This window comes from Bubalus kerabau, chromosome 19, assembly GCF_029407905.1.
Source record: "Bubalus kerabau isolate K-KA32 ecotype Philippines breed swamp buffalo chromosome 19, PCC_UOA_SB_1v2, whole genome shotgun sequence".
Taxonomy (NCBI): domain Eukaryota; kingdom Metazoa; phylum Chordata; class Mammalia; order Artiodactyla; family Bovidae; genus Bubalus; species Bubalus kerabau.
The window spans coordinates 17,489,855-17,516,017 of NC_073642.1; the positions used below are offsets into that span (position 1 = coordinate 17,489,855).

Below are 26,163 nucleotides of genomic sequence, written 5' to 3' on the forward strand. Positions count from 1 at the left end.
GGGAAGTCCCTGTGCAGTGAATCTTACCCTTGATGGCACAGGTGCAGGGGACACTGTCTTTCTGATCCCACATCTTTTGAGAAGGATGCTAGTGGGAATTCTCTAAGATCTTGACACATATCCCCTGGTTCTTGAAAGCCACAGTGGACTGTCATCTGTTTCAAATTGGGGAATCTACAGAGCAAACGGCTGCAGATCAGGGAGAGAGAAAAAAAACTGATAAGGGGCTGTCACCCAGAGGAGTGAAATGACCTCAGAAGGAAAAGGCCGAAGATGTACCACGGGATACCCAGGAGTCAAGGGAGAAATTGTTAAGTGATCGGCCACAAGAGATGCATTTGCCCACAGCAAGAGCACGGTAGCAACTTTAAACAGGATCCTTATAATAACAATAATTCATACGTGTATAGAGGTTACTAAGGGCCAAGTGTTCTAAGCACTGGCTTAATCTTTAGTAACACTATGAAGTAGATACTCTTTGCATCTCTATTTTACAGTTGAAGAAGCTGAAGCACAGAGAGGTCAAGTGACTTGCCCGAGGTCATGCAGGTAAAAGTGGCAGAGCTAGGATTCAAATGCAGGCAGTCTAGCTCAAAAAAAGGAATGAATGAATCAATCAATTTCTGGCTGTGCTGGCTCTTCATTGGTGCACTGGCTGTCCTCCAGTCGAGGCCAGCACAGGTTACTCTCTAACTGCGGTGCCCAGGCTTCTCATTGCAGTGGCTTCTCTTGTTGGGGAGCACAGTCCCCAGGGTTCCCGAGCTCAGCAGTTGCGGTTCCCGGGCTCTAGAGCACAGGCTTCCCTAGTTGTGGCACACAGGGTTTAGTTGCTCCGCGGCACGTGGGATCTTCCTGGACCAGGGATAACACCTGTGTCTCCTGCATTGACAGGTGGATTCTTTACCCGTGAGCCACCAGGGAAGCCCAAGAATTCTCTCTTTTAATCAATACATGGATGCCGAATCTTCTAGTAGCAATGAAGCCGTTACACAGTTCTGCTGGAGGAAAGGGTTCCGTTTCTTGACCAGAACTCCATGAAGGTGAGCTTATCCTGGTTGCCCTCTGCTCCCAGAGTCCCTGACTCGTTCTTCAACTGCACCCCCGCACCTTCTCTCAGAGCGTTTCCCTGAGGGGCAGCACCAAGGATGCTGTTATTATCCCTCCTCCTGGTCCCTGACCAGCTCTAAGCTCAGGTGTGTGCAGAACTCAGCACATGCCCCAGACCTTCCTCTGAGCCCCTCCACCTACTCAAGTCCAGTCTCGCAAAAAGCCCCTGGGAAATCTAGCTTCCTAACACAGAAGCCACAGGATCAAATGTAATGCTTTTTGGTGCTTAAGTCAGGGGAAACTCTTAGCATCTTTCTACAAACACTTTCTCTTCCTCCTCCACTGGCTCTGAGCCCTCAGGAGCCTGAGGCAAGAGACAGCTCTGCTTGGAGGGAAGATGCTGTCCCTGGAGAGGATGATCTGAGCTCTGTACCTGGTACTCAGGTGCAGGCAGCTGTGTCTCCTGGCACCACGGCCCCCATGCAATGTGATGCCTGCTGGAGGCCCTTGGACAAGAGAAGTCCTTAATGAAGGTGTTTTTGAAAAGACAGAAATCTTAAAAAAAAAAAAAGCATATATGTAATATATAATATATATACAAAAATTTGCATTTGTGTACAGATTTGTATTCATTTATATATATGTCTATGAGTACATATATGTCTATATGTGTATATACATTCATATAACTGTCTCTAAATCTTCTTTCTCTCTCCCTCCACCACCCCTCAGACTTTGCAAGATGAAACAGAAAATTTAAAAAGTTATAAGTGGTCCTTCCTAGAGGGTGTCAGACAACAAGTGAAGTAATTCAGACAGAGAGGGAAGCATGTCTTTTGACATCCCTTATATATGGAATCTAGAAAGAGATGATACAAATGAGCTTACTTACAAAATAGAGACTCACTGACTTAGGAAAGGAACTTATTGCTGGGGGAAGGATGGGGGAAAAGGATAGTTAGGGAGTTTGGGATGGGCACGTACACTGCTATGTTTAAACTGGATAGCCATTAAGGACCTGTCATATAGCACAGGGAACTCTGCTCAATGTTCTGTGGTAGCCTGGATGGGAGGGGAGTTTGGGGAAGGATGGATACATGTACGTGTATGACTGAGCCCCTTCGCTGTCCACCTGAAACTCTCACATTGTTTGTTAATCAGCTATACCCCTACAAAATAAAAAGGTAAAAGAAAAAAAAAAAGTTACAAGTGGTCCTTGGAATTGTAATCCAACCTCCTGATGAATGTGTGAGAAAACAGACCCAGAGATGCCAAGTGATTCGACGGGCACTATCAGGGCTCAAACTTGTCTAGGTGTCCTGTCTGTTCCCAGCACATGGCTCTTCCCCCCTCACCAGCTGCTTCTGTTCCCCAAGCTCTCAGTATGTGCTAGAGATACTGGGCACTTCTCCAGTGCTGCCTCAGCCAGCCTCTTCTTCTTTTTTTTTTTTTTTTTTTTAATTATTCCTGTTTATTTTTTAAAATGTTTTAAATTTTATATTGGAGTACAGTTGATTAACAGTGTTGTGTTAGTTTCAGGCATACAACAAAGAGATTCAGTTATACATATACATGTGTCTCTTCTTTTTCAAATTCTTTTCTTATTTAGGTTAATATAGAATACCGAGCAGAGTTCCTTGTGCTGTACAGTAGGTCCTTGTTGGTTATCTATTTTGAAAGAAGCAGCAGTGTGTACATGTCCATCCCAAACTCCCAGTCTACCCCTCCCCCTCTTCCCTGTATTAATCATCCATTCACTTTCTAAGTCTGTGAGTCTGTTGGTGTTTTGTAAATAAGTTCATTAAGATTCCATACATAAGGAATATCATGTGATATATGTCTTTCTCTGATTTATTTCCCTTAGTATGATAACCTCCAGGTCCATCCATGTTGCTATAAATGGCATGATTTGTTTTTTTTTTTTAATGAATCATCCTCTGTGTTAAGGGGAGGATACCGAGGGGCAGAATGGTTGGGGGACTTAGTCATACAATGGTCCACGATAGAGCTTCCAGGTCTTTCTAATTCCTAAGTCTGAGTGCTTCACAGGACACACGAGCCTCTACCTTGCATGCCAGTTCCCACTGACTGGTGGTGGCTGCATGGAGTGCTCGGGGGTTGGGCTGATTCAAAGGTGGCCTTTAGTCTCCGGGGCACTCGTCTGTATCCTGTTCGCCCCACTCCCAGCAGGGAGCCCTTTGGAATTCTCAACCAAAAGGCTGCTTTCCCCAGGCCTTGCTGCTTGTTGGGCCCTAGACTCCAACTTTACTCCTTTGAAGCCATTAAGATGCCTACACTTTGTTCAGCCTTTCAGCCACCAGTCACTGTACTGGACTGGCAAATGCTGCGGGGGTCTCAAGTGGTGGTTCACCCTGTACTTCTCTTAACTCTGGGCTCTTGGTCCCTCAAGTCCCTGCTTATTTGGCAGCTCTCTGATGTCTTCAAACAGGTATTTTAAATATCTTCTATTCCTCCAGTTGTTTTAGCAGGAAAGTTGGCCGGCTACATGCTAATCCACCTTTACCAGACCTTTCCTCGTTTAGGATGTAGAGAAACCAAAACTGGAATTAAAAAAAAAAATTAATCAACTTGGCCCTGTCAACTCTTAGTTCCTGCACATGGGATCTTTAGTCGCAGTGTTCAGGCTTCTCTCTAGTTGTGACACTTGGGTTCAGTAGTTGTAGCGAGTAGACTTAGTTGTCCCCAGCATGTGGGATCATAGTTCCCTGACTAGGGATCAAACTCAGGGCCCCTGCATTGGAAAGCAGATTCTAAACCACTGGACCACCAGGGAAGTCCCCCAGATCTGGAATTTTGATGCTGAGTCATTTGGGAAATTGGCCTCCTCCCAGCGACCCTTCCCTGAATGCAGCTGTAACTCTGAAAGCTCTCTACCTTTCAGCTGGGTTACCAGGACAATTCAGTGATGGAGCCCGGGACAGACAGCATTCTCTTTATGTGAAGGACAAGGGGCACAGTTTCTCTGGTATTGGGGCCTCTAGCCAGTAATGCTGGGTGAGTTATACAAGGCAGACTCCAGGCAGAGCTGGCTATCTAAGAGAGTAATCGCATCCCCTTCTATCATGTCCAGTGTGTTCTCTTGACAAAATTCTGTTAGCCTTTGCCCTGCTTCATTTTGTACTCCAAGGCCAAACTTGCCTGTTACTCCAGGTATCTCTTGACTTCCTACTTTTACGTTCCAGTCCCCTATGATGAAAAGGACATCTTTTTTTGGTGTTAGTTCTAGAATGTCTGATAGGTCTTCAAAGAACCAATCAACTGAGCTTCTTCAGCATCAGTGGTTGGGACATAGACTTGGATTACTGGGATGTTGAATGGTTTGTCTTGGAAATAAACTGAGATCATGCTGTCATTTTTGAGACTGTACCCAAGTACTGCATTTTGGACTCTTGTTGACTATGAGGGCTACTCCATTTCTTCTAAGGGATTCTTGCCCACAGCAGTAGATGTAATGGTCACTTGAATTAAATTCACCCATTCCCATCCATTTTAGTTCACTGATTCCTAAAATGTCTTGCCATCTCCTTTTTGACCACTTTCAATTTACCTTGATTCACGGACCTAACATTCCAGGTTCCTATGCAATATTGTTCTTACAGCATCGGACTTTACTTTCACGACCAGATACATCTGCAGTTGAGTGCTGTTTCCACTTTGGCTCAGCCTTTTCATTCTTTCTGGAGCTATTCATAGTTGCCCTCCACTCTTCCCCAGTAGCATATTGGACACCTTCTGACCTGGGGGGCTCATCTTCTGGTGCCATATCTTTTTGCCCTTTCACACTGTTCATGGGGTCTCTTGGCTAGAATACTGGAGTGGTTTGCCATTCCCTCCTCCTGTGGAGCACGTTTTATCAGAACTCCCCACTATGACCCATTTGTTTTGGGTGACCCTGCACAGCAGGGCTCATAGTTTCATTGAGTTACATAAGCCTCTTCGCCACGACAAGGCCGTGATCCAAAGCGCTACATCCCTGGTTCATCGGCAGGTACCCAGTGGCCACAGCAAGGCTCATATGAAGTCCATTAAGTCCACTTGGGCACAAGTCGACCAGGCAGGAGTGTGAGAAGATCTGTGGATGATAAATATCTGCCTCATCATTCCACTGTCACCTGTTAAATCTTCCAAGAAATAGACGGGGCAAGGGGCCTGCTGCTAGCTGTGAGCTGTGCTTCTATTTCTCAAACAGTTTGCTCTAAAATGGTCAGAATAGGTAATGATGTATAAAAGGAATGAAATGGTGACAAAAACAGACCTGTTTGCAAAGTGCTTGTGCAGTATTTATGGCCCAGATACGCCACTTAGTGCTGTGTTTGGAGAGCGATTGATGGCCTAGCAACACGTGGACTAACGCCCAGTACTTCGCTTTGTAGGAGTTGGTGATGTGTAGAAGGGGCACATCCTTTGCCTTTGGGAGGGGCCAGGATAACTTTCCTCTCTGGGTGGCCAAGTGCAAAGCCTCCCGGGGCTGTGTCTGTCACTTGTTTTTCTTGTGACTTGGCACCTTTGTAATTTTGCAGCGTCCCCTCCTCTCCCTCCAGCCCATGAGGCATCCTTAGCGCAACCACAGCAGCAGAAAACTAGAGGAGAGCAAGATGTTATCTGGGCAGCATGAGGCTTGATCACAGCTGTGTCAGTGGGCAGCAGGCAGACGGGAGGAAGGCCAGGGGCACTGTGAAGTCAGACCTCTCTGGGTCAAAGCCCGGTTCTGTGACTTTCCTGTCCTTGGCCTGTCATTTAGCCTCTGAGTCTCTCCTTAATCATCTGTTAAAGGAGGCCGATCATGCCGATGCAGCAGCTTTGCTTCTCGGTGGAAATAAGACACTGTCCATGGAGGGTAACATGTCCTCAACCCGGCTTCTCAATTTCTCCACTTTCCAACCACCACCGGCCTCTTATCACATGGCGTCTTAGCCACCCCTGCCTTACTTACTCGTGCCCTGCATCTTGTCACCACCAGAAAAAGCAACACATCAGAATCTCAGTTCTGAACGTCGCAGTCTCCAATGCTTCCACTTGCTCAGCGTCTTCACTGCTGTGGTTCCTCTACTGAATCTAGACCTCCCATCAGCATGGTCTTTGCCCTGGAAGATGGCAATAAAGCAGACTTTCTGCTCCCATGCCTGTACCCCTACCCTCTTCTCTCCAAAGCAGGTACAGTGATGTCCTCAAATTTTAATTCTACCACGTTCTTCCTCTGTTTAAAGCTGTTCAGTGATTTCCCTAAGTGGTAACCAACCAACCAACCAATTAACCCGTAAATGCTGATGAGCACCTACTTGGCACTGGCTGCCACGATGGATGATGTCAGTGCAAAAGATATGTGCAGAGCCTGCCATCAGCTCCTCCATGCACAGTGATGTAAAGTCACCCACCATGTGTCTGGAACTATCTTGTTTAATCTTTACCACAAAGCACATCATTTTCTCCCTTTGTCAGCAGATAGAATTGATCCTTAGAGAGGTTACAGAACTGCCCGAGATCACACAGCTGGGATGTGATCACACCAGGAGTCGAACCAGGCAGCCAGGCTCCTCAGCCTGTTTCTGCCATGTTGTCCTGCCTGGGTAGCTCTAGGGCCATGGCTTAGCCCCATCACTTACTCATGAAACCACCACCATTATAAACCCCATGGAATAACACAGGGCATCAAGACCTTGAAGGGCACCCCATACCCAACACAACCCTTTTGTAGAAAATCTTAGGCTATTTCCCAGGCAAAAATCTATATTCTGTGTTCGTTCATTTTCTTGTCTCTTCTCAGTATCTGTATTCCAGGCTTTTGGTCTTACAGTCTCTTCCTTCTCACTGTCATCAGTAATTCTGCATCTAACAGTTCTGTGACATCGATGAGCTCTTATCATCATCACCATTTCAGATGAAGAATACAATCAGGCTCAGAGAGTTTCATTTACTTTCTGGTTCCCAGTTAGTGATAAGTAGAACAAAGCTTTGGTCCCAGAACTTCTGCTCAAAAAAATTCCATCCCATTATTCCTCGTGGGTCATGTCACTGTTTTTTCTGCCTGTGGAATTCTGCAGCAGGAGGGGCCAAAAGTGTGTGCTTAATGCTGGCCGATTTCAGCAGTTTCTTGCAGCTTTGCGTTGGGAAGGGCTCTGCGGTTGCATTTAGACTCACCTGTAATGAGCATCCTGATTAGTTAAGAGTTGTCTGCTAAGTGTGGGGTCATGTATTGGTTATTCTGGAATTTTTTTTTAACTTAATTTTTAAAAGATTTTTTTTCTTTCTGATGTAGACCAATTTTAAAAGTCTTTATTGATTTTTTGTTACAATATTGCTTCTGTTTTTAAATTTTTTTGGCTCAAGGCATGTGGGATCTTATCTCCCTGACTAGGGATCGAATTGGCTCTCCCTGCATTGGAAGGTGAAGTCTTAACCACTGGGCCACCAGAGAAGTTCCCCTTGAACATCTATATCATCTCTTAGGTAACATAATGTGGCTGCATCTAGCAGTGTCAGGGATGAAGCTGAAGCTCAGAAAGTGTGAAATTTAGTTGATAGAGTTGTTTCTAGGGAGAAGAGTAGCAAAGAATATGAATTCTTCTAAAATAGCCTGCATCTGCTTTTGCATTAGATGGGGTTCAGAAGACAGAAACACTGGACTAAGGGGTCAAGGTGGTGTAGGTGAGGTGGTATAATGTAAAGAACTGGGACTTTGGGGCTGGCATCCCTGCGTTTGAAATTCCTCTCTCTTGTGGTAGCTGCGTGACCTTCAGCAAGTTGTTTCAGTGACACAAACTTCATTTGGGGCGGTGGTAATGGTACTGATCAAACAGGGATGTTGAGTGGATTAAATGAGATGACATATATCAAGCTGACACACAGAAAGTGTTCCATAGACAAAGGGATGCATAGAAAGTGTTCCTGACATACAGGAATTGTTCCATAGATGTGAACTATTAATAGTGTGGTGCATGAAATCACACCACAGTTCCTGACACACAAAAGGCACTCAAAGTTTTCCTTTCCTTCTGCCGCAAGAAACCAGGCAGAATGTTCTCTTCCTTCTGCCCCAGATCCTCTGGCTGCAAAGCAGCATCTGCTAGCCTCATGTTCAAGTTCTCCGGGAGCCATGGAGATGACTGTAAAGCTTGCAGTTGCCCAGAAGACAAAGACAAAGACAAAGAAAAGATCTGGTCTGCTGTCAAATTAGGACCTACTTCTTCCAGGGGAAAGGTACTTACAGATGGCCTCGTCGGGAGGGGCTGTGAGAGGCTGCAGCCTGGGCCCTAGGGTTATTTGCCACAGTTGTAGAAGGACGACCAGCGTGCACTGTCAGGATACTCTGCTGAGGCTAAGCATCTCTTAGTCCTGCATTCTTACCTTCTACTGATCATCTGGCAGGCAGTTAGCTCAGGAATGTGCTTTGGGCAGAAGAGGAAGTCTAGGCAAAGTGGATGGGCATTAACAAAGGTGGTTACGACATCCCTGGTGGTCCAGTGGTCAAGACTCTGCACTCCCAATGCAAGGGGTTCGATCCCCAGGTCAGGGAACTAAGATCCTGCATGCCACAGGGAGCGGCCAAAAAAAAAAAGCAAGGGGGTTAATTTCCTGGATGCAGAGTCTTTCAAGAAGTGTCTGGAGAGTTTGAAAAATACTAGACAGATGGACTGAAAAAGATACCTGAAAGACTGCTTAGCACTGTCTTGCTAGCCTTCCCTATTTGAAGGTGATCATAATTATTTCCCTGTGCTTGTTCTAGATTTTTGTTTTGGGGGGTTCTTATTTGAAACTAAATTTGTTTTGAGAATTGTGGGGCTTACTGTTGAAAAGCACAGGTTTATCTATCCTTTCAGATGTGGACTAAATCATGATGTTATTACTCTCTCACCTCAGAGCAATTAGTTTACCCTTCTGTCTTCTGACCTGTAAAGTGAGATCATGACACTTTCCTTAGGGCTTATTTGGGAGAAGAAAATAAATGAATGACTGGAAAGCATGCATCATGGAGCACAGCCCAGAGTAGGTGATGGAGCTTGTCATTGGCATCACCGACTGATCAGATTTTTGGGGCAGAGAGGGAAATGTTCTTGTTTAGGACTCAGAACATACAGTTTCCCTGCAGGTTGAATGTGCAGAGAAGTCTCCAGCCTCCCCAGGCCCTGTGGAGATAATGTCACTTTGCCTCCGTTACCAAGTTGTTGTAAACTACAGCAAAGTAATGGATGAGAAAGGCATGGTTAACTGTAAAGTATTATCCAAGTGGGAGGTGATTTTGGGGGGAATCAGGATTATTAAGGAGTAATTCACATGCAGTAAAATCCACCCCTTTTAAACTGTGCAGTTAGATAAGTTTTAATAAATGCCTTCTGTGGTGTAGCCATGACTATGGTCAAGATATTGAACCATTCCATTGCTCCAAAAAACAAAGCAAAACAAAACATTCTCTTGGCAGTAAATCCCCTTCTCCAATACCAACCCCTTGGCAATTACTGAGCAGCTTTCTGTTCTTGTAGTTTTGCCTTTTGTAGCTGAATGTTAAGTAAGTGGAATCAGCCAGAGTGTACGGTCTTCTGTCTGGCTTCTTTTATTTAGCACAGTGATTTTAAGATTCCCCTGCATGGATGTGTGCATCACTAGTACATTCTTTTTATTCAGTTCAGTTCAGTCACTCAGTCGTGTCTGACTCTTTGTGACCCCATGGACTGCAGCACGCCAGGCCTCCCTGTGTATCACCAACTTCCAGAGCTTGCTCAAACTCGTGTTCATTGTGTCAGTGATGCCATCCAACCATCTCATCCTCTGTCGTTCCCTTCTCCTCCTGCCTTCAATCTTTCCCAGCATCAGGGTCTTTTCTAGTGAGTCAGTTATTTGCATCAGATGGCCAAAGTATTGGAGCTTGGGCTTCAGCATCAGTCCTTCCAATGAATTTTATTATTATTACTAAATAATTACAAATTTAAAATTATTATTAATATTTTTATTGGAGTACAGTTGCTTTATAATGTTGTGTTAGTTTCTGCTGTACAATGAAGTGAATCAGCTATATGTTTACATATACCCTTTCTCTCTTGGATCTTTTTGTTATTGAGTGCTATGTCATTGTATGGGCTTCCCTGGTGGCTCAAATTATAAAAACTTTGCCTGCAATGCAGGACACCTGGGTTCAGTCCCTGGATTGGGAGGATCTCCTGGAGAAGGGATTGGCTACCCACTCCAGTATTTGTGCCTAGGAGATCCCATGGACAGAGGAGCCTGGCAGGCTACAGTCCATGAGGTTGCAAAACAGGAAGTACTGAGCAACTGAGCATGCATGGCTGTATGCCAGGCGGTAAGCAAGCTCTAACCAGGACCCAGTCATGCTGACACCCTGATCTCAGACTCCTTGCTTCCAGAACTGTGAGAAAATAAATTTCTGTCTTTTAAGCCATCCAATGTATGAATTCTGTTATGGCAACTTGAGCTGATGAAGACATGTGGATCGAATTTCTTAAAAAAAGAAATTATGGAATACTTCAAATATTTACATTTCTCATATTAATTCCTTTGACACACACCAAAACATTTGATTATAAATATGCTGTAAAAAGATCAGTACAACATTAAAAAATATGAATGCACAGTTCTGTATCTTAAGATGTAACATTTCAAGTGCTGCCACTGCCGTGACATCTTTGAGCCTCACAGGGCCTCAAATACCTCACCGGATGTGCCCGTAACACAGCAGGGAAGGATCCCACCCAGTTAGTTCCTCTACCAGCTGATCAGTTGTGCCTTATAGGGTCCTTGAAAGTTGCTCAGTCATATCTGAGTCTTTGCGACACCATGGACTGTAGCCCATCAGGCTCCTCTGTCCATGGGATTCTCCAGGCAAGGATACTGGAGTGGGTTGCCATGCCCTTCTCTAGGGGATCTTCCTGACCCAGGGATTGAATTCAACATCTCTTGCCTCTCCTGCATTGCAGGCATATTCTTTACTGTCTGAGCCACCAGGGTCCTTACTTCCCTACCAACCCAAGGAGTTCTTCAAACAAATCAATCACATCTTCTCACTAGAACCAAAGGTCACCTTTCAGTTGAAGATTCCCAAAGTATATTTCCAACCAGACCTTTCCTCTGAGCCCTAGACTCACATCCTGAACTGACTGAACTGTCACTCAAATATCTCATATCTCATATTTCAAACCCTACACATCTGTATCTTGGCTTCTTTAAAGCCTGTCCCCATGCCCTCTGGCCCCACCTGTCAATGGCACTACCAACCACCCAGTAATTGGAGTCACAATCATGTGGGATACTGATTCCTCTTTTCCCCCATTACAGTCTATCTCCTAAGTTTATCACATGGCTCAGTTCCATTCATGTTGCCACACTTCCAAACCCCCCTACCTTAGTCCAGGAAAAGCCTCTTCAGAGGAGCCTGCAAAGCCACCACTCAGTTTGTGTCCCCTCCCCGACTCTTATAATCCATATTTAACACAGCAATGATGTAGTTTTAATTTTGTGTATATGGTCATGTCACTCTTCTGCTAAAACTTTTCAATGGCTTCCCACTCTATTGATAATAAACTTTCAATCACTGAGCATAGACTGCATAAGTGTAAGTCACTCAGTCGTGTCTGACTCTGCGACCCTGTGGACTATAGCCCACGAGGCTCCTCTGTCCATGGGATTCTCCAGGCAAGAATAATGGAGTGGGCTGCCATTCCCTCCTCCAGGGGATCTTCCCGACCCAGGGACTGAACCTAGGTCTCCTGCATTGCAGGTGGGTTCTTTGCCGTCTGAGCCCCCAGAGAAGCCAAATCCTAATCTGTCTCTCCCTGTTATCCATGCCACTGCTCCTAATGCTCTGGCTGCATTAGCTGCATTTCCATCTTGGGACCGCAATATTTGAATCTTTTTCCAGCTCAGATTTTCTCATGCTCTCCCTCTTCTGGAAGGCTATTGCATCAATTTTTCAAATAAGGTTGTTTCTCATAGTGCAAGTCTCAGCTTAACTCTCACCACTGTGCCTCTCTTTCCAAAAAGGATCCTACCCTTCATGGTCCTCCTTCTAACCACCTAGATTATTTCCATCACAACACTGTGCTTTGTAATGCTTTATACATTTTGGGGGTCCAAATCCTCCATTACAGTGTCATCTCCTTGAGGGCAGGGCTGTGTCTGTGCTGCCCCTTCTTGTGTTCCTGGAATCCTGAGTGTCTGGCCCAGAGCAGGTGCTCACACATTTTTAGGAGTTTGCAAGTAGGGGCAGTGATGGGGAGGCAGGAGAGGGTTTGGCAGGAGGTGTCTCTTCCTCCAGGCTCTGTGCTGTAGGTCTGTGTGACCTTGGGCAAAGTACTTCCTTTTTCTGGGCTTTTTACATATCTAAGTGTAAGAAGTGAAGTGTTAGTCGCTCAGCTCAGCTGTGTCTGACTCTTTGCAATCCCATGGACTGCAGCCCTCCAGGCTTGTCTGTCCTTGGAATTCTCCAGGCAAGAATATTGGAGGTTGCCAGTCCCTTCTCCAGGGAATCTTCCCAAGAGAGGGATTGAACCTGGGTCTCCTGCATTGCAGGTGGATTCTTTACCACTGAACCACCAGGGAAGCCCTCTAAGTGTATGGCAGGCACATAACAACATATATTCTACAGAATTAAGCAAATCCCAAGGAAGGGATGAGTCACTCAAGTAAAGAAGGATCTTCACTTTTTAATCTCCTCGACTCCCCTGGCATAATAGCATCTGAGAAGCTGAAATATTTACTGCACTGATGCTACAGATATTCTCAGATACCATATGGAAGAGATCTGTGAAGCCCTGTAACACAGTCATCTGTTCTCCCATTGTATATACTGGGGGCTCTCCCTCTGCTATTATTGTAGTGAATTACTAAGAGGATATTTGTCATCTTTGGGGACTGGCAGAAATCACAAATATTTGTGCTTGTCTGCATGATCCTGGTGGTAATCAGCAGAAAACCCTTTGTACAGGACTCAAGGCCTCAAGTCCAAATGCACCAGTCTCTTCATGTTTATTAAACTCACCTCTTTAATCATCACTAATCACAAGGCAAATAAAACTGATGGAAAGTTTCAGGGACAAGAGATCAGAAAAGCCAGAAGGACACCAAATAATACCATTGCTTAGAGAAAAGGAAGGGTAATGTTCAGAGGCATCAGGGAGAAAAAGACTTTGAGTGTTACAGCAAATGATTTTAATTGAACCCGCAGCTTCAGATATTCTTATTTCTGCTGGAGCTTATCAAGGTAAAGCAAGATGTTAAGCACATTCTTTAAAATTATATAAGAGCTAAGCTTCCTTTTAGATTTTTTGGGGGGTGTCATTCAGGATGAATGGGGTCAAGGAGAGGAGGGGTTTGGTTAGAAAGATGGGAGAGAGAGGTGTGCTTGCTGAAAAAATTGGGATTAAATATCAGCCCAGGTTTTTTCCTATCAACCCAACAAAGATTTCCCCAGAGAACCTCAGTCTAGAGTTAAAAATGGGGTCACTATTTCATTATCAGACAGTATTTCCCTGGATCTGCCTTCTGCTGCTAGATAGGAAATCCAACCCCTTATGGATTTTTTCCAAGTGGTCAAATGGCTACCTGAGGTATTCACATGTGCCCTGGGGAGTTGTTTGCTTGATTCTGTGGGGGGGGGGGGGCATCTAGTATTTTCCTCCTCTTCTGCTGAGGTTATGCTTATGGTTGCTACACGTAAAGAAGGCTGAGACCCCAAACCGATCTATCCAGGGGAAGCCATTAGCTTTCTCAAGTCTTTCTAAGCCTTCAGGGTGGTTGGGCATCCTCGGTGGCTCAGCAGTAAAGAATCTGCCTGCCAATGCAGATGATGCAAGAGACTCATGGGTTCGATCCTTGGTTGGGAAGATCCCTGGAGAAGGGCATGGCAACCCACTCCAGTTTTCTTCCCTGGAGAATCCCATGGACAGAGGAACCTGGTGGGCTACAGTCCTTGGGGTCACAAAGAGTCAGACAAGATTGAAGTGACTAAGAATGCATGTGGCCAAGACATGATGTTGTAGGAAGAACACAGTTTTTCAAGTAGATAGACCTGAGTTCAGTCTTGAATCTGCTACTGACTAGTCATATAAGGACCTTACAAAGTGACTCAGCCATCGAACCTCAAAGGGGCTTGTCACCTCTCCCCACCAAAGAGGCTTCTCTGTTGCTGATTCTCCTGGAGATGGAAAGGAACCCCCTCTCCCTGCCTTACACACTCCTTTATGGCAGTGTTTGTGTTCTAGGACTCACGCCACCATAAGGGAGCTGGATGACTGTACCTTCTGGTGACCAAGTTCAAGACATATTTCAAATCATTTCCCTTGCTTTGCCTCTTTCAAGCCTGTGTTCATGCTCAAGCTCTTCTCTGAGTATGACGTCATCCTAGGAGGTTCCCCAGCTCCTTATAAACCCTGGAGATGCTTCCTCCATGGTTCTTTGGAACTCTTGAGTTCATTTGAAGCCCAAGTAAACACCGCTTCTGTTCAAGTTCAGGACCCCCTCACAGTAACATTTGTTTTTCCATTTCATTCTTTCTAAGCGTCCTCAAAAGCTTTACTGAGCAAAGAGCCATAATGCAGGGATTGAATGGGCAGACAGCAGCCGTGGTCACCTGAACTGGAGCTTATATGTTCTCGGGCCAACTTTGGAGCTGATCTGAAGGGCAAACGAGGTCAGGATCGAACATAGTGTTTCCTCTTCAGTGATGCTTGAGTGTTGGGTTGGGAAGACCACAAAGAGCAAGAAGGAAAGTGGAGAAAGGAAAAAAGGGTTTTTACATAAAATTTAAAAGGCTTTCAGGCACTTCAAGTCCACTCTGCGTGCTCACTGCTGAGTAGCACAGTCTTGAATTCCGTCGGTCCTCCAGGCCAGGCACACAGGAACCCGGGGAAGTGACAAGAGAGCCTTGCTTATCTCAGGGGTGTCACTGAGCTTGGTGACTCACAGCAGGAAAAAGGTAAGATATTTCCCGACTTTGTTGGCTTTCCTGGTGGCTCAGTGGTGAAGAATCTGCCTGCCAATGTGGGAGATGTGGGTTCTATCCCTGGGTCAGAAAGATCCCCTGGAGAAGGGAATGGCAGTCCATTCCAGTATTCTTGTCTGGAGAATTCTATGGACAGAGGAACCTGGCAGGCTACGGTCCATGGGGGGATCCACTCTCCAGCCCGGCCTCCCGTTCTGCAAGGCTTGGCTCACCCGCCCTCTGCACACACAGTATCTGCAAACGAGTCCCGCGCCCCCGCCCCCTTCCCTGTATCATTACCCTGCTGTTCTTCCCTGGTGGAACGAATGCCTTCCCCCCGCTGTCTGTCAAAGTCCTCCTCATTCAGCAGGCGGCCCCGTGCAACAGCTTCTGTCACCAAAGTGCGTCTGTGCCCCAGAGTTGTCTGTCATGCTTCTCTGTCCCCTCCATAACGCTCTGTCCTCCTGCCAATGAACCTATTTTCATGTCAGAGTTATTAGTTACGTGTCTTGTGTTATCCTCCAGTCGTAAAGTCCTTGAAAGTAGCTTTTGATCTTATTCATTTCTTTAAATTGAAGTTTACTTAATTTACAACGTAGGATTAGTTTCAGGTGTACAGCAGAGTGATTCAGTTCTTCCTTTCATCTATCTATCATCTATTTATTTCAGATTCTTTTCCATTTAGGTTATTATAAAATATTGAATATAGTTTCCTGTGCTATACAGTAGGTTGTTGTTTATTTTATATATAGTAGTGTGTATCTGCTATCCCCAAACTCCTAATCCATCCCTCCCTCTCCTTTATCCCTCTGGTAACTTTAAGTTTTGTTTTCCATGTTTGTGAGTCTATTTCTGTTTTGTAAATAAGTTCATTTGAACAATTTTTTTTTTAAGATTCCAAATATAAGTGAAGTTAATTTGAACAATTTTTTTTGATTTCACATATAAGTGATATCATGATATTTGTCTTTCTCTGTCTGACTTCACTTAGTATTATCATCTCCAGGTCCATCCATGTTGCTGCAAATGGCATGATTTCATTCTTTTTGTGGCCAAAGTATGCCATTGTATATATGTAACACATTTTCTTTATCCATTCCTCTGTCGATAGACATTTGAGTTGTTACCATGTCTTGGCTATTGTAAATAGTGCTGCTGTGAACATTGCCACCTGGGAAGCCAAGCTAAATATTTGAAATGGGGACAGAGGTAACTATTCAACCAGCACCAGGAGAAAATGTGGTCTTGTCTTTTATTGATGAACTCCGCATGCAAGATATTCATTTTATTTATTTATTTATTTTTGATATGGATCTTTTTAAAGTCTTTATTGAATTTTTTACAACGTTACTTCTGTTTAATGTTTTGGTTCTTTGGCCAAGAGGTATGTGGGATCTTAGTTCCCCCACCAGGGATCGAGCCCACACCCTCTTCATTGGAACACAATAACCACTGGGACACCAGGGAAGTTCCCAAGTCATTCATTTTAAAAGGGTCAGTCTTGGTGCTAAGAGAGCTCAGGGAAAGTTTGGCCTTCTCATGCTTTTATCTGTAAGGGCTGAGGCTGGGAATGAGGATTGAGGAGTCCAGTTCTAGGATGAGAGGTGGTTGGCCAGAACCTAGGCTGAGGAAGGGACCAGGCTGATTAACTGTCCTGGTTTGTCTGGGACTGACGGGGTTCTCAGTGGGCAGGACTTTCTGGGTTACACCAGGGGAGTCCCAGGCCAACTGATACAAGTTGTCACCCTCAGGGACGCATAGAGCCTAGGTGGAGGGACATGACCCTTGGCCAAACGGGGAGGCCTTCCTTTGTGGATGTGGGAATTGGTTGGCTGCAGAGCACGGTGGATTCAGCCCCATTTTCCAGAGAAAGTAGTTTATGTCTCATCCTTGAAATGGTTCTTATCGGCTTATGAAATGCGTTGTTTTTGGATTTCTTCCTCTGGTAGGATGGGTTCAGCTGATGATGCCTGGTCGGGCATCCCTAAACAAGAATCCCCATCGTCTCTCCCTATCTGGACAGACTGTCGCTCCCCGTGGTGTTGCTCTCTTTCAGGCAGAATATTTCTGACATTATCTCCCCTGATCTCCAGGCCTTTACGGAGAAGAACATCTATTTAAGCCTTGCTGTGCTGTGCTAAGTTGCTTCAGTCATGTTCAATTCTTTGTGACCCCCATGGACCATAGCCCGCCAGGCTCCTCTGTCCACGGGATTCTCCAGCCGAGAACACTGGAGTGGGTTGCCATTTCCTCCTCCAGGGGATCTTCCCGACCCAGGGAAGGAACGCACATCCCTTATGTCTCCTGCATTGGCAGGCGGGTTCTTTACCACTGGCGTCACCTGGGAAGCCCTGCAGATAAAAAGAATGTCCTTAATTTATTTTCCTTGTCTTCCAGATGAAAAGGGGGTATTGAGAGAAAAACAGCTGGGGGAAGGGAGGGGAGAGAGAAAAGCGAGGTCAAGTTTTTCTGATGAGAGATGAGCATGCACAGGGAGCCTGGAGGGTCAAATCCACATGGAAGGAGATATCAGAAGGCTGTTCAGGCATCGTTTTTCTGCCCTAAAAGTTTCTTTTCCTTTTTCTTTTTTTTAAGAGCCTTTAACTTCCTCTCCCTTCCTTTTCCCTTCATTTGTCAGCTGTGAGTATTTTGGTTTGACTCAAGAGAAACAGACAGCTGGTGGAGCCCTCATTGCTTCAATAACACCAGGCTGTTTATGTTCACACTTTCCCTCCGGCGAGGGGAGTTGGTGTTTAGGAAAGCAGCTTCATGTTCTCAGTCTTTGTGCTTTGGGGCCTGGGCCATGGTGGAAATGAACTTCTCTGAGTTCAAGGTCAAATTGGTGAGTCCTCAAATTGGTGAGCCCTGCGTGCCAGTGGTGAAAAGAGTGTGTTGTAGATAAATGTATTTATGTTGCTAATGGGGAATCCAATATTATGAATACATATAAAAAAAGGAGCATTGAAAAAGGTATGTAAAAGAAGTATGAAGAAAAGGTATAAAAAATGTGCCCTTATACACAGAACTTCCCTGGAGGCTCAGTGGTAAAGAATCTGCCTGCCAGTGTAGGAGACGCAGGAGACTTGGATTCAGTCCCTGGATCCGGAAGATCCCCTGAAGAAAGAAATGGCGACCCACTCCAGGATTCTTGCCTGGAAAATCCCAGAAGGGCCAGGCGGGCTACATTTTATGGGGTGGCAAAAGAGTTGGATATGACGTAGTTGGCAACTAAACCACACCAGACCTCTAAGTGCCAAGCACAGAAAGCCACTAAATAAAATCTTTGCAGTTGTTTTCTATGTGTTTGTTCATATAGTAAAAGCAAGGAGTAGCCAATGTCTTTGCATTGAATTATGCTTTACAAAGAGCACAGAACTCATCTGAAAGGAAAAAATTGGGAGGAGGACATGGGGATAGCAGATGAGTGAAATAATTTGATTCCTGACACCATGCCAGTTGGCTACCTTCAAAGGAGGCCAGGCCACCGCGATTCTGTAGGCGGGAATAGGTGGTGAGGGAGGGTAATGATTTGGGGGAAAACTGCAACAAGGATAACGTCGTTATGAGACTCACCCATCTCAGCAGCAAATGGAAATCTGATTTTCTCCTCCTCACTGTTCTCAGGGCCTCTCCTGACCCTCAGAGCATTGTTCTCAGCCTTGGCTGCCTGCTTGGAATCACCTGGGAGCTTAAATAACTACTGATGCCTGGGGTCCATCCCTGAAGGTTCTGATTTATTTGGTGTGGGGTGAGGGCAGAGCATCAGAATTCTTAAAAGCTCCCCAGGTGGCTGTAATGTGCAGCAGAATTTGAGAACTCTTGTCTTAGAGTCTCAAAGTGTGGCTCCTCAGCCAGGATCCAGCATCACCTGGGAACTAGTTAGAAATGGAAGGTCCCAGGTCCCACCCCAGACTGAATTAAAATCTGCATTTTAATACAATCTCCAGGTGATACTTGTGCCCAGTAAATGTGGGGGAATGTGTGGGATTCTGGGTCTCTAGGCAGGTGGGACTGGCCAACAGGTTTGCTGAGATGTTATTTACAAGCTATAGAATGGTTAAAAGCAAGGTTTTTGAGGTCAGCTATACCAGGCTTCCTAGTTTGCTTATGGACTTCCCTGGTGGCTCAGATGGTAAAAGCGTCTGCCTACAATGTGGGAGACCCAGGTTCGATCTCTGGGTCGGGAAGATCCCCTTGGAGAAAGAAATGGCAACCCACTCTAGTACTCTTGCCTGGAAAATCCCATGGACGGACAGAGGAGCCTGGTAGGCTACAGTCTATGGGGTTGCAAAGAGTCGGACATGACTGAGCAACTTCACTTCACATACCAGGCTTCCTAGTTTGCTCAGTGGTAAAGAATCCGTCTGCTGATGCAGAAGAGGCAAGTTCAGTCCCTGCATTGGGAAGATCCCCTGGAGTAGGAAATGGAAATGCACTCTAGTATTCTTGCCTGGAAAATTCTATGGATAGAGAAGCCCCGAGGGCTACAGTCCCTGGGGTCACAATAAGTCAGACACAACTAAGCAACTGAACACTCACACACTTGGATTCTTCTGTTTAGTAGCTGTGAGCTATTGGGCAAGTCAATGATCACTTGGTACCTCAGTCTCCTCACCTGTAAAATGGGGACAACTTGTACACCCATCACCTGGGATGGCTGTGACGAGAAGCTACCCATAAGGTGCTTTCCACACTGCCTGGCACAGAGCAAGCGCTGTATCTTTACTAGCTGTCATTGTTACTATGAAGATGTGCTGATTTTTTAGAACTGAGGATATTTTTTTTATTATCAAACTTAAGTTTCTTGGGGAATTATACAGTGAGTGGATGGGAGAGAGGGTCCACTTTAATTAAGCTATAGTAATATTTTGTTTTGATTTTATGATCATTTCTGGATTTCCAGCTGGCAGTTATTTTAATTATCCGAGACTGGCAGTGAATAAGATGTAACCTTTTTTATTTTTCTTTGCTAGTTTCAGAGATGTTCTGGGACCTGGGTATTAGGACATCAGAGACAAATCACTTCCTGTGGGTTCTTCAGGTTACAGCCCCCTGGTGAACCCATTTCCCCATCCCCAGGGCCAGCCAGCTTCTGGGAAGCTGCAGACATGCTTCTACTATATGGGAGCAGGCCAGGAGCCAGCCTTGAGGTTCTTGGCCCAATAAAGAGAACTCAATCCTCAGCAGAGCCCGGCCTCAATGACTCACTGCTCTAAAGAGTATAACTCATATATCTAGATGAGAGGCTCATATATTTGCTGGACACTGTTGCAATGAGTGGAGTGTTACTGAGAACCAATCAGGATCATTAGTCAAAAGTATGACCTCAATTCCAGCCAATCAGGCTGCTCCCCAAAGACCTGGCCCTTCCACAGGTTTCCTGTTATTTGTAACTCACTCAGAGGACATGGGTCAGGGACATAGGTAGAACCACCTGCTGGGGACTCCAGTTTCTTTTGCATTATAAATCCAGGCCCATAACTGTTTGGAAAAGGGCTCTGCAAAGTAGAGCCAGGCAATACTACTTGGACAAAGTATTTTGCGGTGGCAGAAGTTGAAGACTGTCACCTATTACATCCTTTTCATGGAGACCTAGCAAGCAATTAGCATATTACAGACTTGCAGTGGTCACGGTATAAAGAAAACTCTGCAGCTTTGTTTTACTCAAATCTTTATGAGGATGTGTGCTATGGATTCATATTTTAAAATAATGTCTATTGAACATCTGGCTAAACTAGTGTTTTATGGAACAATTTTTGGGAGCTGCTTAGAGAATCCTAAAACAAGCAATGCCTGCAACTTATATTGTGTTCGGTCAATCAACCATCAATCACTTAAGTTAATTCTGGGTTCTGGGGCTCCTTTAGAGGTCATCATTAAGGGAGGTGACTTCATTTTCTGAGGAGGTTGCACTTAAGCTGAACCTTGAAGAATGAGAACAGCCTGATAAAGAGCTGTGGAGGAGCCCTGCAGCTGGAGGAATGGAGTGAGCAGGAGAATGGCAGATATGCAGGCAGAAACTGGAATATGCAGGGCCTTCTGGGCTCTAGTCAAATGTCTGAATTCCCTCTCCACCCCTGCTCGCGTGATGAGAAACCACTGAAGGATTTCCAGCAAGAATCTGACATGGCTTGGTCCGTTTTAGAAATACAATTTTGTCTATTCCACCGAAGATGGTTTATAGAGAAACAAAACTGAAAGGGAGTGGGACCGATCATGTTTTTCAAATCTGGCTGCAAACAGTAACTTCAATCTTACATACTCTCCTAGAATCTTCACAAGTTCCATCAGGAGATGAAGTCTAATTGTCTTCTCCCAAGAACCTAAGCAGGGTTTGACTTGTTTGTGTTCAATAGACGGCATCAGCAGAAGTCCGACTCCTCTTCCCTCCCAGGCAGCCATACTGTGAGGAAGCCAACACACGTGAGAAGCTCCATGTAGGTGCTCCACTTGGCAGCCCCAGTCTTCTTCTCTCAGTCCAAGTGCCAGACATATGAATGAACAAGGTTTTAGATGATTTTGCTTCCTGCTGCCAAGATATCATTGGCCGTTGCATCCTCCCAGCTGAGCCCCTGACATCAGGGAGCAGAGATAAGTGTCCTTGCTGTGCCCTTTCCAAATTCCTGATCAAGAAAATCATGAGGAAGTGAAAGTGGTTGCTTTAAGCTGATTAGTGTTGGGATAATTTGTTATATAGCAGTAGTAAGCGGAACAGGGGACGTAGGGAGGAGGCTGTTGTAGTGGCCTGGGCGGGGGGAAGATGCTGTCTTGAATCAAGGATTGTCAATTCCCATCAGCTGCAGCTCACCGCAGGAACACAGCTGTTGACTTAAAAATGTAGATTTATTACTTGCTGCAGCATGGGAGTTTGCCCACCATGGAGAATCATGAACAATCTCGAAATAGAGCAGGTAAGGTACCTTGCCAAAGGTCCGTCTAGTCAAGGCTATGGTTTTTCCAGTGGTCATGTATGGATGTGAGAGTTGGACTGTGAAGAAAGCTGAGCGCTGAAGAATGGATGCTTTTGAACTGTGGTGTTGGAGAAGACTCTTGAGAGTCCCCTGGACTGCAAGGAGATCCAACCAGTCCATTCTAAAGGAGATCAGCCCTGGGTGTTCTTTGGAAGGAGTGATGCTAAAGCTGAAATTCCAGTACCTTGGCCACCTCATGGGAAGAGTTGACTCATTGGAAAAGACCCTGATGCTGGGAGGGATTAGGGGCAGGAGGAGAAGGGGACAACAGAGGATGAGATGGCTGGATGGCATCACTGACTCGATGGACGTGAGTTTGAGTGAACTCCAGGAGATGGTGATGGACAGGGAGGCCTGGCATGCTGCGATTCATGGGGTCACAAAGAGTTGGACATGACTGAGTGACTGAACTGGACTGAAGGTACCTTGGGCTGCAAGGAGGTCAGAACAGTCAATCCCAAAGTAAATCAACCCTGAATACTCATTGGAAGGATTGTTGCCGAAGCTGAAATTCCAATACTTTGGTCACCTGGTATGAAGAACTGATTCATGGGAAAAGCCCCTGATACTGGGAAAGATTGAGGGCAAAAGGAGAAGTGGATAGCAGAAGATGAGATGGTTAGATAGCATCACCAGCTCAACAGACATGAATTTGAACAAACTCCAGGAGATAGTGGAGAACAGAGGAGCTTGGCGTGCTATGGTCCGTGGGGTAACAAAGAGTTGGATATGACTTACGACTGAACAACAACAAAGGTACTTAGAAGGTTTTGGGGGCTAGGATTAGTTGTAGATGGTCTTGGCAGGAATTGACCAGAATTTTATTATCTTGGAAGTTGCTGCAGCAGTGAGTGTTTTTATCTTTAGAACTCATGAATCTGTACACAGAAAGTGTTAGTTTGTCTCTAAGGTCAGTATCTGGTCTTGGAGCATATGGATCTGAATGGGCTGGTGTTAGAAGGGCTTGTGGTTCACACAGTCTGAGATGCACATCATGGCTGGGTCTAGCACAGATTCTGATTTGTAAGTCAGGGTACATTTGGCAAGTTGTGATTTCTGTTTCAGTTCCAAATGCTCCTCAACAGCTTCGTGGCCAGCTGTTCATTTTCAGAGTGAAATTGTGATTATGTTTTAAAAAAGAGACTCCTGATCCTTAAGAGATCTACAAAGGGAAATATTGACAGTGAAAATTAGCAGTTCTCAAATGTTTTGTTCTCAGAATATCTATATACTGAGAAGTTACTGAGGAGGACGTCCCTGGTGGTCCAGTGGCTCAGGATCTGTGCTCCCAACACAGGGGGCTTGGATTTGACCCATTGTCAGGAAACAAGACCCTGCATGCCTCAACCAAGACCCAGCACAGAAATAAATAAAAATGTTTTAAAAAAGCTACTGAAGAAACCAAAGGGCCTTTTAAAAATGTGGGTTATGGCTGTTGACATTCACTATATTGAAAATTAAAACCTAAAAAATTCAGTATTTAGTGAATATTGGCAGCAGATAATAATTTTTTCCAAAATTCTAATCTTCACATTAAGGTTTGAATTCAACTTTGGCAACAAATGCTGTCAGTTATTTCGCCTTGAAAAGACAGGCTCATTTTAATTTTTAGAGAATGTGTGTCAAATACCTGAATCTGAATCACCAGAATTTGTCTGTTAGTCAAACTTTCAAGTAAAAATGGTGTTCCTTGAAAAAGTGGCCAGTTTAGCTACGCACTTGAATATTTGCCCAAGTGCTTTTTCTGAGGCCACTATTATACTCTAGTGTTCAGCATAAGCAGTTGATGGATGCTTCCATTTTGCTGCCTGCAGTATTAAAAAGATGTGAACTCAGAAGCTGAGGCTTAATAAAAGTAATAATTATTACTATTCCATCGAGGACATCTTAAGGGCCACTGGTGTTTGTCTTAATGTGGGTGAATAAAGTGAAGAATATGATATTGTCATACTGACTTGGTTCCTGCTAAGGCACCAGCAGTTGACCCACCATTGATTTGTACCATTAGCATGAATGTCAATACAGTAGAAATGGCAAATAATGTTTCAGTATTATAATAAAAATAGGTTTGTACCCTCAGATTTCCTGAAAGGGTCTTAAGGATCCCCAAGAGTCCATAGAACACACGTTGAGGTCTGGTCCATGCTTCAAAATAATAATACAGGAGGAAGGAAAGGGATGATGAAATACGAGTGACCTTGAGCTGATCAGTGTGAAAGTTGGGTCATGGGTATACAAAGGTTCATTATGCTAATCTGCCTGCTTTTGTATTCATGTGAACTTTTCCATGATGAGAAGCTGAGATGAAAATGATTGAATCCTAGGACTCTTCTTATAGCATCTGAGTGGACAGTAAGGCTGTTTATTAATGAGGAAGACTCAGGGAACAAGGACAAGTTCGGATGGGGTAATTTGAGAGTTCTGTTTAGGACATATAACATTTGAGATGCCAGTGAAATATTCACTTTAGATTTGTGGATCTGAAGCATGAAATCGCCAGCATGTAGTTTTTTTTTAAAGGCAGGGCACTGGCCTACAGGGCGAGAGTGTGGGGAGAGGGGAAAACCCAGTTGAGCAGCCTCCTTCAATGCACTGATTGGGATAAATTTGGCACTGAAGGGCTGCTGCTGCTGCTAAGTCGCTTCAGTCATGTCCAACTCTGTGCGACCCCATAGACGGCAGCCCACCAAGCTCCCCCGTCCCTGGGATTCTCCAGGCAAGAACACTGGAATGGGTTGCCATTTCCTTCTCCAATGCATGAAAGTGAAAAGTGAAAGTGGAGTCGCTCAGTCGTGTCCGACTCCCAGCGACCCCGTGGACTGCAGCCCACCAGGCTCCTTGTCCATGGGATTTTCCAGGCAACTGAAGGGCTAAATCCCATCAACTCAGAGCCTGCCTACGGCCTCCTCTGCTCTGGACTCTTGGCACTGCCTTCTTGCAATTCATCCTTATCCTTTGGTGCTGTGATTATCTCCTGGGATTAGGGGGCATTAGGAAGGCAGAGGAGAAGAAGGGAGCTTCTGGATTTCCTTGAAAAGCTCTAGGATGACCTCACCCTCTCTCCATCTGTGATGCTGGGAGTTATCAGGAGGGGCAGGGATCACAAGAAAGTGTAAATTCACAAAGACTCTTTAAGCCTAATTTTTTTTTAGGGTTTAGTTGTTTATTTATGGCTGCGCCCAGGCTTTCTCTAGTTGTGGTGAGTGGAGGCTACTCTTCGTTGCGTTGCATGGGCTCCTCATTTCAGTGGCTTCTCTTGTTGCCGAGCACAGGCTCTGCGGCATGTGAACTCAGAAGTTGGGATGTGAGGGCTTAGTTGCCCCTTGACCTGTGGGATCTTAGTTCCCAGACCAGGGTTTGAACTCATGTCCCCTGCATTGGCAGGAGAGGAGGATTCCTAACCACTGGACCACTGGGCAAATCCCTAAGGCTAATTATGATGAATGTTTGTAAACTCCACCCACCAAAATATTTGCTGGACTGTCCAGAGTTTAGAAGTTGTCATGTCTGAGGCTAGTCTGGTGGTCAAGAAGTTAATTCCATCAACCTGGATTTAAATCCCTGCTTCTTCTCTTCCTGGTTGTGTGTGCTGGGGCATATTGTTAACATCTTCTAAGTTCTAATTTCTTCAAGTCCGAAATGGAGAGTAATAATTAAAAGAAAGAATACCAAAAAAAAAAAAAAAAAAAAATGGAGAGCTAAAAAAAAGCACGTTCTTCATTGGTTTGGATGGGGGACTATTGAGACAATACATTCAAAGGATTTAGCACACAGCAGATGGGTGACTAACATCCGTTTGTTTCCCCCCTTGACTCTGTCCTTGCCCCTCTCTCTGGTGGACTTGATGTCAAGCATCAAGATGGACTGAAGACAGGAAGCAGTAACTCATGCAGGTGATCAGATGGCTTTATTAGTGGCTGCTTTTATTGGTCTTGAATCTTCCTCATCATTCCTTCAGCCAAGAGTTCCCAGACTCACCTCTAAATGACTTATTGAAGAAGAAAACCAGATCTCTCTGGAGCCAAATGAGGTTCTTCCATCTAGAACATCTGGGAGCCCCTAGTGTCCTGAAGGTTTTCCCTGGTGGCTCAGACCGTAAAAGAATCTGCCTGCAATGTGGGAGACCTGGGTTCAACCCTTGAGTTGCGAAGATCCCCTAGAGAAGGGAATGGCAACCCACTCCAGTAGTCTTGCCTG

At 45.1% G+C, this 26,163-nt stretch overlaps 2 long non-coding RNA genes across 3 annotated transcripts in view; one reads left to right on the plus strand and one right to left on the minus strand.

Moving 5' to 3' along the window:
* Positions 1 to 15,031: 15,031 nt before the first annotated feature.
* LOC129634095 (uncharacterized) lies at positions 15,032 to 18,727 on the minus strand. The gene is made up of 3 exons (XR_008705417.1): positions 18,569 to 18,727; positions 15,296 to 17,346; positions 15,032 to 15,046 (listed from the first exon to the last, which is right to left on the minus strand). It is a non-coding gene; the product is annotated as an uncharacterized LOC129634095 (long non-coding RNA).
* LOC129634096 (uncharacterized) overlaps positions 17,358 to 26,163 on the plus strand; it is a 29,217-nt gene continuing 20,411 nt past the window's right edge. For both annotated transcript variants that reach the window (XR_008705419.1, XR_008705418.1), the window contains exon 1: positions 17,358 to 17,837. This is a non-coding gene — a long non-coding RNA (uncharacterized LOC129634096). The remainder of the gene's footprint in view (positions 17,838 to 26,163) is intronic.